The sequence below is a fragment of the Oryctolagus cuniculus genome, chromosome 4 (genome assembly GCF_051225735.1).
Source record: "Oryctolagus cuniculus isolate XC-2025 breed Fujian yellow rabbit chromosome 4, ASM5122573v1, whole genome shotgun sequence".
NCBI lineage: Eukaryota > Metazoa > Chordata > Mammalia > Lagomorpha > Leporidae > Oryctolagus > Oryctolagus cuniculus.
The window spans coordinates 91,731,005-91,747,347 of record NC_142870.1 but is presented as its reverse complement, the minus strand read 5'-3'; the positions used below and the strand labels follow the sequence as shown (position 1 = coordinate 91,747,347).

Here is a 16,343-nt window from a genome sequence, read left to right as displayed (position 1 = left end):
ATTCACTGAGGATTCTCCAAATGCAAGCAATGAGAGTCATGATGGAAGCACGAAAAGCACATATAAAACCAAGCCCAGCTCTGGTGAGTGCTTACTGTAAACCAGGAGCTGTCTTAGACACTTTAACTCTTAGGACTTCACAACAACTCTGTGAAAGCAGAACTCACTGTCTCCACTTGTACGAATTCCCAAGTGTGCACAGTTGCTGCATGCAGGAGCTTTCGTTCAAAACCAGGCAGTGGCTCCAGGCCCCAGGGTCTCCAGACACCATGCTACACTGCCTCTATCAAGTGTTGGCCACCAGAAAGGCCTTCCACGCAGTCAGTAACCCAAGAGGGAGGAGTGAAGTCTACTACGCACTATAGGGTTTGAGCAGGATCTTTGTGGTTTCTGCCACCTCAATGCCACCATCTTCCTTACCAGATAGAGCTTCCTATTTTGATGGGTGAGTCATATAGTTATTCTTTATGATCTTCAGCTCAACTTCCTCTTTAAGGGGAAGCTTGCTTATGCTCAGATGTAGGTTACCTTGCTGGTCACCTCTCAACGTTCTACTAGTCATTCCCTGAACTTGAGAAGCCTTGACTCTGCCGACGACATGTATGTCTTCCCAGACTTGAAAAACACCAGTCTGTTTTCATCCGACCAAAAAGTAAATTCTTAAAGAACAGCACTCGTGTCTTGCTTACTCTTTACTCCTGTTCCGTCTGTCCAGTACATGGCATCCTGTTAATAAATGCCAGAATGAGTGAATGACTCCTCTTTGAGGACTTCCTGAACTCAGCAGTCCCCCAGAGGTCTGTTCTAGTACCGATTCCTTTCCTCATTAACTCGGTAAAGATTCACTAGAAGGGGACGTGAAGTCTGCTCACAGAGCGGAAGATTTCGGACTTGACGGCTCACTCTTCATTCATCTGATTGTCCGCTCATTTATTAATAAGCATATATTGGCTACTTCTTACATTGAACACATACAATAAGTGGAGGTACGGATGTTAGGAAGTAAGGATTTAGACTGGAAATTCCTGGTTGCCAACTTCACCACTTAACAGCTATCAACTCAGACAACTTTCTTCACCTCTCTGGTCCTGCTTCCTCTTTTGCAAAAAGGGAAAACTTCAATATCAACATCCTCAATCAGCTGTGAGGCTTGAAGGAGATTATACCTGTTAAGTGCTCAATAAATGTTACCCATTAACTACTTTAATTTGCTTGATAAGTGAAATAGAGGAATCAGACAACAAATTCATAGAAGATACATTATTGAACCTGAAGTACAAATAGAAATGTGAGGGGTGCTCACATTAAGACAGGGAACACTTGTCATGGGAAATCAAAGAAGGCTTTCTGTGTGGGGGAGAGTACATTTGAGCAGTATGCACACAAAGACATGTATGGTGCAGGCATTCCCAGAGAGAGAGAGAGAGAGAGAAAGAGAGAGCCCAGCAAATAAAGAACAAGCTCATATTGTAGACTCCTGATTCTTTGGCTGAGGTGATTGTGGCTACAAAGGATTGGAAGTATCCTGGGTAGGACCTTGAACACCAGCTGGGGAATTGGAATTCCATTCTCTAAGGGCCAGGTACATCCTGTGGATGGATGGTCTTCATTCAGTTTTCTTCTTTGCTTAGAGCCAATGTGGATGTGTATGAGCATCTGTGTTTTCATCTGCAGGCTTTAAGCAAACTCTTCTCTCGTATTAGGGAAATGTGATCACCTTCCAATCTGCTTTGACATCAGCATGTCACTGGGGTGACTCAGTAGCCCTTGGAAAAAGACTCCATGGTGGAGAGGAGGCCCATTTTACCAGAGAGGAAACTCACAGGGACAGATGAGATCATCTGTCAGTGACAACTGTTGTTCCTTGGATGGGTGGGGATGTGCATTTCATGGCTTCTGACCCAGAGACTCTGTGTTCCCTGAGGTGGGGGATGCAAGGGCGGTGCCAGAGGGAAGCCGAGGCCCTGTCTCTCCAGTGGCAGAAAAGAACAGTTTTGACAACAGAACCTGCAATGTGGGGCTGCATTTGCTGCCAGTGGCCACTCTCATTTGCTGTGACTTGCAGCAGTAAGTGCTATGCAAAATATATTCATCTGTAGATATTTTTCTGCCCTTCTGGCTTGGCCCACTGAGTACCTTTCCTCTGGCCTCATCCCAGGTTTCTTACAGGGCTTCAAAAGAAATTGTTATTGACTGAACTCTGGGGTTATTTATAATGGAAATCCAGTCTCTCATTCCTCCTGCCCGCCACGGAAGAGTTGGGCTCTTAATCTAAACCTTGGGGAATCAGAGGCCCAGTTTGCTTTATTTAGCTTTCAGGACATTGGATTGTTTTGTGAAGAGCTCAAAGTTCCACTAAAGATAAAAGTATCCTGTGTCCCAATGTCTTGACCAATTTAAGTCACTCCTCTTTCTCTGCTCCAAATCCTGTGCTCATATATCCCAAACTTGGGTGTTCTTCCTTGTTCCTTTCTTAAACAGTTTTATAAAAGGGCAATTTGGATAAGAACCAATTTTTGAGCACACCCCAGAGGCAATTTGCTTAAGTGTAAATTATTTACAGAAAATAATTTAAGTATATATATTTAACAATGTTGTTAAAGGTTGGGAGGAGTTGTGAGGTTCAAGAGGGAGGCTCTGTAACTATGTATTCCATATCAAAGTTTGGACCCTTGTCCTTGCACATAGCAAGCGATCAATCATTTTTAGTAAATGCATCAATTAATATTCATGTAAGTGTGTTTTTATATAAAGTGCAGAGCTAAATTCTAGGAGCATTACAGTGGTTTTCTTTAGTTTAAGTATTCTTATATATTTCTGTCCACCCTCCCCTGCCCCCTCCCCCCCCCCCCCCAATTAGCTTTTAGCATTTTGCCTATGTCTTATTGCACTGGATACTTTGATTATAAGCCACTCAAGATCTTTGAAAGTTTTATTTATTTATTTATTTTTAAAGATTTATTTATTTATTTGAAAGGCAGAGTTACAGAGAGGCAGAGGCAGAGAGAAAGAGAGAGATCTTTCATCTGCCGATTCACTTGCCAGATGGCTGCAATGGCCAAAGCTGCGCCGATATGAAGCCAGGAGCTTCTTCCGGGTCTCCCACCTGGGCACAGAGGCCCAAGGACTTGGGCCATCTTCTATTCCTTTCCCAGGCCATGGCAGAGAGCTTGATCAGAAGTGGAACATCTGGGTTTCAACTGGCGCCCATATGGGATGCCGGCACTGAAGGCGGCGGCTTTACCTGCTATGCCACAGCTCTGGCCCCTGAAAGTTTCATTTTGACAGAGGTGGTATAAAGTAATATCAAATACATTCATGCGTACTTGTAAAATCTTGTTATTTCTCACTTAGTAAGTGTATGTATGAACTTGGTCAAATTCCTGAGATGCTACGGGCCTCTGTCTCCACATCTGTAAGATGGAGATGACAACAGTGCCTCGCTCTTGAAGAATTAAATGAGATAATGGAGATTAGAATTCTTAGCCCAGCACCTGGCATGTGTTCAATGTTATTGTGTCATGTGTTAAGATGACAACAGTGATTTTTTTTCTAGATGAAAGGAATTATACCATGATATTTATTATAAGCTATAAATCAACTTCCTCTCTTTTGGTAAGAGGTTAGATACAAAAATCCAATAAAATATTTTAATTATTCATACATTTATTTTATATATATATATATATAGACTATCCATTTAATCACAGTATTCGAGAAGGCTTATAATAAAATAGTGTAAACAATATAATAATTAACATCTGGATTAAGAAATCATGAGTCATTTATTGAAACAATCCTTTACAGACGACCTGGTGCATTCTCGAATGTTTTGTATTCTAGCTCTTGATTTTCACAACATCTCTGCTAGGGAGGTGCTATCTCTCATTCTATCTGAGGAGGAGTAAAGTGACTTGCCCTAGTTCTCACCACTAGAACGTGGTTAAGCAATCCAGGGTGTTCAGGAGTCCAGAATCACAACACCGTCTCACAAAGCAGAAGAGCCAGGAGTCAATTCCCTCTTGGGATAAGCTTGAATCACTGCATTCCCATTCCCACCATCAGGGATATGCAGAAGGGGCAATAAGGCACTAGCCAGCTCTGGGGCCAGGCAGACCTGACCTAAATCCCAGTTCTATTGCTTTCTGACTGTGTGACCTAGGGGCAAGTAGCACAGGTCTCTGAGTTCCAGTTGACTGGTCTATATGCTGGAACAACGGCAGCTCGCTGAGTTTTGGGAAAATTAGATGAGGCGGTGCTCACTGTGAGGGCAGAACGGTAGAGCACCAGGCACTTCCGGACGCTGGGCTGTGCACAAGTCTGGCTCTGGCTTTGATGGCCCTGAGGCGGGAGCATCTTGGCGGCAGAAAATGTGGCTGAGAAAGAACATGTGGGTGTTAGGGGAAGGGAAAGTCCAATGGGAGAAAAAGTAAGATCAAGATGAAGAGGGAGGGAGGACTTGTGAAGGAATAAGAGCGTGTGGCTGCCCCGTGCTTTGGCTATGTGGGCTAGCCCATGGGGAAGGGGAAGCAACGGAGAGGGAATCAGGAGACCTGACTTCTAGACTCGGTGCTAATTCAGCTGTGTGACTCCGCTCTGGGCCTCAGCTTACCATCTGAAAAAGTGTGGGCCAGAGAATGTAATCTCTAAGGTTCCCCTCAGCCCTGCTGTTCTATCACAAAATCCGGTCTCTGAAGGCTTGACTGGGAACTTGAAAGGATTGAACCCAGAAGTTGTGGTGTGTCCATTTTGGTTCATACATGCTGATTGGTCTGAAATATTGAGTACTTTAAATTTTTTTGTGTCTGAACAGCTTTTTTTCCCCTTGGCTGTATCGAAACCACAGGGCAGGCGTTTGGTGCAGTGAGTATGACACTGCCCACACCCCATATCAGAGCACCAGGGTTCGAGTTCCAGTTCTGCTTCTAATTCTGCATTTCTGCTAATGGGAGGCATCAGATGATGGACCAAGTACTTGGGTTCCTGCCAAGGAGACCTGAATTCTGTGCTCCTGGCTTTGGCCTGGTCCAGCTGCTGGCTGTTGAGGTCATTTGAAGAGTGAACCAGTTGATGGAAAATTCTCTCTCTTTCTCTCTTGCTCTCGCTCTCACTCTCAATCTCTCCTTCTCTCTCTGGCTTTCAAATAAGGAATGAATAAATAAATTTTTATTTATTTATTTATTTTTATTCCATTTTATATCCTTTGTGTAGCAACGAAGTGGAAAAACATGTCATCTAAATCAGGCCAGAGTTGAATCTTCCAGCAACTCTTAGCCATCATGTGATGTAATAAGGAAATCTGTTGGATCATAGATTGTCCAACCATGCTGTCACTTTATGGATCAAACTAGATCTGCTAATTGTGAGAATGTCTCAGTAACAGACACCAGGACTCTCATCAAAGCAAAGAGACAATGGGGAAGAGGAGGAGAGGAGCAAAAGAGAAGAGAGAGGAGGCAGAGGGAGAGAAAATAGAAAAAAAAGGGAAAGAGGAAACTGCGTGTTGGATAGCAATTCACATTTTACGAAGAATTAAAACAAAGCGGTGGCCCATCCTGAGCTTCAGAATCACATCATGATTATGTCTATTGCAGGAGAGGAAGCAAAAGCCTGAAGAATCGAGGCAACTGCCGAAGGCAGTGCGAACTGACACCATTCCAAGGCTCTTTCTTGGGGCGCATCCCTTCTAGGTTGTATTAGTGTTAGGGGTGTGCGTGTGTGTGTGTGTGTGTGTGTGATCTTCCTATTTTGGGAGCACTCATATTTTCAGGAATCAGTCTGAGGATCTGGAAAATGGCTTTGAGACATCTAGTGGGAAATCTGCAAGGAGCCTACATACAGTACAGAGAGTCCCTCGTGCTGGCTAGTTTATGCCATGAGGTGGTCAGGCAGGAATTATTTGTGAGTCACGTTTTGCACGAGAGAAGACTGTGGTCTGGGAAAGTTAGCTGGCTTCTTGGAGCTCACCAAGTGTGGGGTGGATTGAAATCTTCCACCAAAAGGCTCTGGGCACTGTTCCAGACAGACTGTGCATCCCTGACACCTCCTGATTTCTCAGTCAGCGAAACATGAACACTGCTGCCTGCACAAGCAGTCTGGCAGTGCCAACACTCATAAAATTAGCACACTGTGAAGGCCTCTGCCCATGGATGTAGTCACTATTCTGCACGGCATAGTTACATGGGAAGTCCGTCTACAGAGACACGCTCCTCATTTGGACGGGGTAGGGCTCCTCGGCCCTCCGGTCTCCAGGTACCCATTGTCTACCCTGCAGCTGTTCCCTGAAATCTGCTGTGTGTGCTAAGGGTACAAGAAGGACTGCTGATGTTGTTTGCAGTCCTTGTTTTCCCCATTTGAATGATCCCATCAGAACGCATTCATATCGCCCAATGGAATAAAGTCATATAATAGGGTGCCACATCCCTCACCCCGCTGCCATAGCTGGCCACTAGCGAGTGGTGAGAGTTCCTGAACCCGGAGGACCACTTCGAAGGGGCTTTCTTCAGAAGGCTGGGCTCAATCTCGAACTAAGCTTGTGTGTTGCTCGCTCTCTCTCTCTCTCTCGCTCTCTCTCACACACACACACACACACACACACAATACAAAACAAAAACCCTTCTAAGGTTTTTGCTGGTGATTCAAATAGTTCCACATGGGATCGTAAGAAAATGAGCCATTCCTCACATCAGTAGGAGAAAATTCACTTGGCTCTAGGGCATAGGCATGCACCCTACTGCGTATCTTAAAACTGGTTCCCCATCTCGTTTTGGATGTGGTACTGAAATGCTTCATGATCATGTTCAAATGTACCTTTTACTGTGTTTGATCTCTGTTTTTTTTTTTTCTCAAATTCTCCTCTAGATCTTTATTCATTTCTCTATTCATTTTTACTTCATATGAGAGGCAGAGGGAGAGAGAGAGAAAGAGAGAGAGAGAGAGAGAGCGAGAGAGAGCTTGATCTCCCTGCTGGTTCACTTCCCAAATGCCTACAACAGCCAGAACTGGGCCAGGCCAAATCCAGGATCCTAGAACCCAAGTACTTGAGCCATCAGTGCTTCCCAGGGTGAGCATTAGCAGGAAGCTGGATTGGAAGTGCAGCTGCGACCTGAACCAGGCACTCCCACAGGGGATGCAGGTGTCCCAAGCAGTGACTTTAACGACTATACCAAATATCTGCCCTTTTGTCTGATTTCTTTTTAAAAAAAAAGTCATTTTCCTGAAATATTTATTTTACTTATATTTAAGACACAGTTACAGACAGAGAAAGGGAGAGATAGAAGGAGAATCCCCCACCTGCTGGTTCACTACCCTAATGGCTGCAATGGCTGGTTGAAGTCAGGAGCCAGGAGCTTCTTCTGGGTGTATCACATGAGTGCAGGAGTCCAAGCACTCGGGCCATCTTCTGCTGCTTTTCCAGGCACATTAGCAGAGAGTTGGATTGGAAGTGGAACAGTTGAGACTTGAAGCAGCGCCCATATGGGATGCCAGTGCCATAGGTGGAGGCTTAACCTACTACACCACAGCACTGGCCTCTGTCTGATTTCTGAATCATATCTCAGTTGCTAATATCTGCCCCCAGGTCCCAGTAGTGATTCTGAGCCTAACAGTCAGTACAGAACAAAATCTTTTTTCAAATTGGTGTAAAAAAAGATTGATGTGCAATAAAAAAAAACAATTATATAGAAAGCATATACATTCTTGTCAATCAAAAAATTTTAAAAGGACAAAAAATATACACCCCTTAAAACCCACCCAAAATGAGTCAGCCTATGGAAAAAGGAGCTCACTCTGAATATGCCTTCAGTATTTATTGACTGCCTCCTAATGCCACACATTTTTGCTAACACTAGGGATACAAGAGTGAAGGAATAAGACAGGGGCCAGCACTGTGACTCAGTGGTTTGAGCTACCACTTGCAGTGCCCAGCATCCCATGTGGGCACCGGTTCGAGTCCTGGCTGTTCCTCTTCAATCCAGCTCTCAGTTATGGCCTGAGAAAGCAATAGAAGATGGCTCAAGTCCTTGGGCCCCTGCACCCACGTGGGAGACCTGGAGGAAGCTCCTGGCTCCTGGCTTCGGATCGGAGCAGCTATGGCCATTGCAGCCATTTGGGGAGTGAACCAGTGGATGAAAGACCTTTCATTCTGTCTCTCCCTCTCATTGTCTATAGCTCTATCTCTCAAACAAACAAATAAAATATTAAAAAAAAAGACAGACAAAATCTCTGAATTCACTGAGTTTATATTCCACTTGGTGGAAACAAAAGAAAGACACAAATATACTAGGGATGCTAAATGCTATACAGAGTATGTTAGGGGAAGGGAGACAAAGAGTGATGACCCTGTGGGTGAGTTATTTAGTACAGGTGGCATTTGACCCAATATGTGGAGAAGGAGTTTGTCTTGTGGCCAGATGGAGAAAGAGTGTTCCAGACCCAGGAAACGTGGTTGGAAAGGTCTTTGTGGTGGGCACGTGCTTGGCTATCTCGAGACCAGCACAGAGGCCAGGGTGAGTGGAACAGAGCATGGGAGGCCAGCTAGCTACATGAGGCCTCTGCAGGGGCCCTGGGGCATGGCAGGGCCTGTGAGGGGCTATTTTCTGACTCTCCGTGAGATGCACAGTTTTGGGGACGTTCTGAGTAGAGGTATCATGTGACCCAACTCAGGTTTCAAAGTGATACCCTGGCTGCTCTGTGGACAATAGACTGGAAATGGTGGTAGGTGCCACAGAGAAGCAGAGAGAAAGAGAGTGTTCTGCCATGGGTTTCAGGCTGAAAGAGTTGTGTCTGAACCTTAGTAGTCTACAGTATTGGCCCAAATGAGAGGAATCTCTGGGCCATATTTAGGAATGACTTATTGCTAGAGGCTTTAACTATGAAAGAGAGGTCAGAGAAATTCAAACTCAAAGTTACAGAGGCGGGATGGATGGAGAAATGTGATTCAGAATGCTTTTTCAAAAATGTATTTATTGGAGAGGCAGGAAGAGATAGATGGAAAGAGAGATAGTGTGTGCCCATACACTGCTGTCTCACTCCCCAGTTGCCCACAGATGGCTGAATGCCTACAGCCGCCGAAACCAGGAGTTGGGAGCTCAACCCAGGTCTCCCACATGAGTGGCAAGAACCCAGTTACTTGAGTCATCACCTGCTGCCTCCCACAGTCTACATTAGCATGAAGCAGGAGATAGGAGCAGCTCCAGAGATCGATCCCAGGTAATATGATATATGGTGCAGGCGTCTTATTGGATGTCTTAACCACTAGTCTACCCTAGGAAGGTTATTTAATAAGTACTAATAGTAAATGGGAGTAAGAAATTCTGGGTCCTATTGCACAGTAGGGTGCCTATAGATGACAATGTACTGTATATTTCTCTTAAAGAAAACGAAACTAGAAGAAAGGATTTTAAATATCCTTTACCATAAAGAAATGTTAAATGTTTGAGAATACAGATATGTCAACCATATTGATATTATACAACATATACATGTATCAAAGTACCTCATAAATATGTGCACTTTTTATGTCAGTTAAAATTTTAAATAATATTTTTAGGGGCTGGTGCCGTGGCGCAGTAGGTTAATCCTTCACCTGAGGCACCGACATCCCATATGGGCGCCAGTTTTAGTCCTGGCTGCTCCTCTTCCAATCCAGCTCTCTGCTGTGGCCTGGGAAAGCAGCGGAAGATGGCCCAAGTCCTAGGGTCCCTGCACCTGCATGGGTGACCAGGAAGAGGCACCTGGCTCCTGGCTTCGGATCGGCGCAACTCCGGCTGTTGTGGCCATTTGGGGGGTGAACCAACGGAAGGAAGAACTTTCTCTCTGTCTCTCCCCCTCACTGTCTGTAATTCTACCTCTCGAATAAATAAATAAAATCTTTAAAAATATATATTTTAAAACTTTTTTTAAAGCCAGGATTTATATTATTTTATTTGAAAGTCAGGGAGAGGGAGAGACACAGAGAGAGAGGAGAGAGACCTACCCACTGGTTCACTCCCTGAATGGCCACAAGGACCAGGGCTGGGCCAGGCCAGAACCGGGAGCCAGGAACTTCAGCCAGAAGTGAATGCTGAGCAGCTTATGGGCTGCTCCACACTGCCGGCCCCTTAAAACTTTCTTAATATCCTTAATGTTAAAAAAATTCTGTGACTGTTTCTACTTCCTAAAGTAATGAAAGTAAGTGTTCTTTTTTTTTTTTTAGACTTATTTTATTTATTTGAAAGACAGAGTTACAGAGAGAGATAGAGACAGAGAGAGAGGTCGTCCTCCCAGATGGCCCCAACAGCTGGAGCTGTGCCGATCTGAAGCCAGGAGCCAGCAGCTTCTTCCAGGTCTCCCACGTGGGTGCAGGGGCCCAAGGACTTGGGCCATCTTCTATTGCTTTCCCAGGCCATAGCAGAGAGCTGGATTGGAAGAGAAGCAGCAGGGACTAGAACTGGCACCCATTTGGGATGCCTGCCTTCAGGCCAGGGCTTTAACCCACTAGTCACAGCATATACACTGTGCCCCATATAATTGCTCTTAATTCTTATATGACTTGAATTATTAACTGGGATGTGATCTGAATTATTTAGCCAGTTCTCAATTGTTAAAAGAAGCAAAAGATCAAATCCTTAGGTTTCTATAGAAGTTAATGGTAAAGTAGGGTACATTGCAATCAGAAAAGTTGAACTCGCTCAGAAATATAGTCTTCTCTCAACATACAAAGAAGCACAAGTTACAGGACTTGGAAAAGATCATTCTTTGTAGATGAAGAAACAGAGACCAGAGAGATAAACTGGCCAAGTCCCATAAACTCACTGAGCTTGGAACAGCATTTTCAGTTCAGCCTTTTGCCTCCTCCTCGAGCTTCATCCTCCTGTACTTTATTTGTAACATTTTGTAACATACTAGAGGTTTCAAGCACATCATTCAGAGCTCCTGGCATGAAGAACCCAGACTTCTTCATTTCTGCAGCACCTAACATGACCTGGCCCCGTGCACACCAGCCTGGCCTGGCAGCTGTCTTCCTTGATCTCCTTTCTCTGTCTCACGCTTGAGCCCTGCACAAGCCCCTGGGAATTGTAGTTTCTGCTCTGACGGCTCTTCTGTGCCTGCCTGTGTTTTATCCGCTCTCTCCACAGAGAGGGAGGGGCTAAACAGATAAGTTCTGGGTGTCTGAAGGGTCTGAAGCACCCCTAAATGTTTCATTTTATTCCTTCACCCAAAGGATTTGCATTTTCAGGTCTTGGGGTTTAAAAATGTGACTGTATTCTCCCATTACTTTATTTATAGTTACTCATGCATTTGTCTCCTGAGGTGGGAGCCCAGGATGAATTTTAGGGTCAAAAATTCAAGGGTTGGGGGTGCTGGTGGGGCCAGTGTTGTGATGCAGTGGGTTAAGCCACCACCTGCCGTGCTTCCGTCCCATGTGGTCACTGATTTGAGTCATGGCTGCTCCACTTTTGATCCAGCTCTCTGTTAACGAACCTGGGAAAAGCAGCAGAGGATGGCCTAAGTGCATGGACCCCTGCACCAATGTGGGAGACCCAGATGTAGCTCCTGGCTCCTGGCTTTGCCCTGGTCCAGATCTGGCAGTTGTACCTATTTGGAGAGTGAATCAGCAGATGGGAGATTCTCTCTCTCTTTCTCTTTCTCTGTAACTCTACCTTTCAAATAAATCAGTTTTTTTTTAATTGCATAGGATTTGTTCTGTTATGTTGGTGATAACACAACTATGAAAAAAAATTAGGAACAAAGGCCAACTCACTTGGAAAGGTGCAAGTGAGGAGGACCCACCTCTGCAATACTGGCTTTGTCACTTTCATCATGACCTGTCTCCTGCAAGGCCCACTTTCTCAACTGTGAAATGAGGGAAGAGGAGACTGGATCTCTGCCACTACAGGGGTTTCAAATGCTCATCTGTCACAACCATTCTCACACCAGACCTTTATTTCACAGCTGCAAGCCCCGTATGAAGTCTCAATGTGCTCCGTCATACTCTCAAACTCTGGATTTCCATTCAGACCAATAAATATTTGCTAGGAGCTACCCTTGAGTTCACTGCTATGCCAGGCACTGGGAAGCAATGACAAAGAAACATAAAATGTCATTTCTTCTTTTAAAGAGAGCTAATTGGCAGAGAGGCCTGTTTGCATTCATGAGAAGTTTACATTATAGGTATTTTTTTTAAAGAACTCTGTTTTTGGTGTCTTTTTGCACTTTTAGTAATTCAAAATAAGCCTGCAAAGCACTGCTTAGGAAAACACTTAGAAGAATTCTTTAATTAATCCACCAAAATGCCTCACAATGAACGAATCAAGGCCTTCTTTGTAAATGGGGGGATCAGAGACCTGCAAAACAATTGATTCTCTTAAATATTGGACACATTTTTTTCATAGTTTCACAATCTTAATTTGTCCTATTATAGAAGGAAAAAATAAACTGCTCGGAAGCTTGCTGAAGGGTCACATGTTTCAGAATGATTGGAATCTACACTCTGAACGAAAAGTGGAATCTTTCTGTTGCAATGTTTTTCTGCTCCTCTCTGCATGTCAAAATTCTCACCATCCTCGAAGGCTGAGTTCAAACATTACATCACTCCTATTAATGGTGACTCCTTCCTTGAGATCTACATGACTGACCGTCTGCCCTGCCACACACCACTCTTCACGTCTTTGTTTGCATATTTGCCATCTTTCGCCCTGGGTGGGTCTCACCTCCTGACACTGTGTCTTGTAAGCCCTTGGTTTCCATGTGATTTTAGAGCAGTGATCTGTTGCCTTTCTCAGCTGTGCTAACAAAATCATAATGACCCAAGCAAGTTAGAAATTTCTTTCTTGTGTATGAAAGAAAGAAAGAAAGAGAGAAAGAGAGAAAGAGAGAAAGAGAGAGAGAGAGGGAGGGAGGGAGGGAGGGAGGAAGGAAGGAAGGAAGAAACTAGGATTAGCAGCGTAACTAAAGTGTCAGGAAGCAGGCTCCTCCTATCTCGTTGAGAATGATTAGTATAATAACTCCTCAGCGAGACTGTAAAAGGCAGCCACCGTGTCGTTTTACTCACCAATGTGCCTGTTGCACAGAGCACAGTGCATGATCACGTGGGCACTCATTCAATAAGCACTGGCTGGAGACCGGATGCAGTGAGGTCATAAGTGCGAAGGTCCTTGCAAACGGCTCACGGTAATTATTATTTAAAAATGAGACATCTATAGACAAAACAGAACAGAAAGCAAGTGAAGGAAGTGGTAGTCAATGCTACCAGTCAACTAGGAGGAACTGAATTTGATTCCAGGCTTCTTGGAAACAAAGTACAAAAGGAGAACATGGTCGGTTACTGAATCTTCTTTTTCTAAAGGAACAAACTTGTGAAGTCATTTGCAGAAGGCAAGTTTTCCTGGTGATTTATTAAAATGCTGTTGCCTCCCAGTTGATACTTAAGCATGACCCGATCTCTCATACTTGAAAGAGAGGAGAGAAGGAGGGAAGAAAAGAAATCTCCCTTTGCTCACCTCCAGCAGTTTTCCAGCAACCCAGATGCCTTTATGGATGCTGTGCTCTTGTCCCCCGTTCACGTTTGGGCTCACCGTGTCTGGCTTCAGCTCTCAGCATTCTAGCAGAGCTGCTGTCAGGAAGGGCGATAGCAGATTTACCGCGGCTCCATCTCTGCTTCAATCTTGATTGCAGCAGACATTTCTTAATCATCTGAAACACTTGACCTTGACGAGATCAGGCCCCACGGCTCTGTCGCACTGCTTTTTCCTATATTCCTAGGTGCTTTTCCTCGGTTTCCTGTGAGGGCTGCTCGAGCTCTGGTCTTCTATTCAATGTTGGCATTCCTCAGGTTTTGCAAGCTTTTTCTCCCCCTGTTCTCACTCCATATACTCTTATTCTTTCTTGAAAACATTATCTACTCTTATGGCTTTAATTACTCTCTGAATTCTAATGACTTCCAGTTTTGGGTCCTTAGACTAGATTACACACTGAGTTTCAAATTCAGCTATTTAACTTCCTCTTGGACAGCCCATACATACCTTGAGTTCAGCATGCCCCAGATTGAACCTATATGTTCCCCCCTCTTTAACCTTGGGTTCCCATGTGTTTGGCATCTCAGTGAAAAGCCTTACCTTCCACAGGATTTCTTAAACAGAAACTGTATCATCTTCAACCCTCTCTTGCTCTGACTCACCATGTTGCAACAAGGGCTATCAATTCTACTTCCTAAATGTCTTTCAAATCCATCTACTGATTCCTATCCCCTAGCTAAGCACATGTCCTGGATTTCTGCCAGAGCTCTTGAGCAGGCTCCCCGCCCTGAGCCTGCCTGCCTTATACTTGGTTGTCCACAAAGCAACCCAATGGATCTTTTTTTTATTTTTTAAAAATATTTTATTTATTTATTTTGAGAGGTAGAGTTACAGACAGTGAGAGGGAGAGACAGAGAGAAAGGTCTTCCGTCCGTTTGTTCACTCCCCAGGTGGCTGCAATGGCTGGAGCTGCGCCACTCCGAAGCCAGGAGCCAGGTGCTTCCTCCAGGTTTCCCACTGGGTACGGGGGTCCAAGGACTTTGGCCATCCTCTACTGCTTTCTGGGGCCACAGCAGAGAGCTGGACTAGAAGAGGAGCAGCTAGGACTAGAACCGGCGCCCATAGGGGATGCCGGCGCCACAGGCAGAGGATTAACCTGTGCCATGGCGCCGGCCCAACAGATCTTTTTGATGAAACATTCTGAACTTGTACTTGTCCTGCTTAAAACTTAACAATAGCTCTCTCTGGCCTTCAGGATAAAGTCTTAACTCCATAACATAGTTTCAAGGCTCTTTCAGATTTCACTCGTACTTACCTTCCAGTCTTTTCTCCTCTTGACCCCTAGAATCCACTGCTAATCTCCACACTTCCTGTAACTGAACTGCACCTGCTCTTAGTGGCACCTGGCTCTCAGGGTTGCATGTGCTGCATTCATCCCCACACTTCTCCTGAGTTACTCCAATTATCTTACGTTCTCACCATACAAGTAACCTCATTTGTTTTTAATAGTCAACAATACATCTACTCTGTGCCAGGCACTTATAATACAACATGGAACAAGGCACACATGGTCTCTGCCCCCACCAACTTAGTCCAAGGGGCCTTCCTTGACTTTTCAAGACTATGGTGTCTTCCGTGGAACTCTGTCTTCATGCCACATAGTGCTATCTCCAGTGCATTTGAATGGCTTTCAGACCAGGTTCTAAATCAGAGTTAGAAACCTCTTTCCATAAGAGGAGAGATGACAGAGAATAAATATTTTGGCTTTCTTGGACATACAATGTCTGTCAAAACTGCTCAACTCTGCATTTGTAGATCAAAAGCAGCTGCAGACAATATATAAGTAGATTGGTTTTCAATAAAACTTTATTTGCAAAAGCATATGGTGAATGAGATTTGGCCTTTTGGCCATGGGTTGCTGACTCTTGGTCTAAACAGCTAAGCTAGGGGTCGGCGCTGCGGCACAGTGGGTTAAAGCCCTGGCCTGAAGTGCTGGCATCCCATATGGGCGCTGGTTCTAGTCCCGGCTGTTCCTCTTCCGATCCAGCTCTCTGCTATGCCTGGTATAGCAGTGGAGGATGGCCCAAATCCTTGGGCCCCTGCACCTGTGTGGGAGACCCAAAAGAAGTTCCTAGCTCCTGGCTTCGAATCGGCACAGCTCCAGCTGTTGCGGCCATCTGTGGAGTGAACCAGCGGATGGAAGACCTCTCTCCATGTCTCTACCTCTCTCTGTAATTCTGTCTTTCAAATAAATAAAATAAATCTTTAAAAAAAGTAAACAGCTAAACTAGGAAGATCTTATTTATCTTGAACAGTATGCACAAGCATAGTATTTGAAATAGAAGCTTTCGATGTAAGTTAATTGGATGACCGAGTGAATGGTAAATGAGAAGGTTAGGATGGATGTTAAATTTTTTTTTCTTCTGTGGCCGTGTCTCCATACTCCACACTCATTCTGCATAGTCAGTGACATCCCCCCCCCCAATACACACACTCCTGGCCCCTACGGAAGTGTTTAATTCATAAAGTGATTGGTGTGTATATAGTTGTATTCATTCCTTTGGGTCTATAAGCATTTATTTCAGTCAGCTTACAATCTTTCTGGAGCAGGCAGGATACTGCTGGAAAAAATTGTTAGTGCAATCGAGGCTGAAAGTCCTTATCGTGCACAGGGGACTGGAAGTTTCAGTGTGCAGAGGGGACAAAGATAATTCAGGTAAGGTATTGTCACTATAGAGCTTAGATTTTAGATAAGAAAGTGAACAAATGCTTACAGCACAATGGAGAAGGTCTAAGTCCTTTGATTGAGGAAGCAGCAAAATGTCCTAAGACTTTTACAGGCAGTAA

At 44.5% G+C, this 16,343-nt stretch overlaps 1 long non-coding RNA gene across 1 annotated transcript; it reads right to left on the bottom strand.

Annotated features, from left to right (window-relative positions):
• Window positions 1-3,646: 3,646 nt before the first annotated feature.
• On the bottom strand, window positions 3,647-14,465 carry LOC149127042 (uncharacterized). The gene is made up of 3 exons (XR_016232505.1): window positions 13,482-14,465; window positions 13,034-13,178; window positions 3,647-4,376 (listed from the first exon to the last, which is right to left on the bottom strand). It is a non-coding gene; the product is annotated as an uncharacterized LOC149127042 (long non-coding RNA).
• Window positions 14,466-16,343: the final 1,878 nt, after the last annotated feature.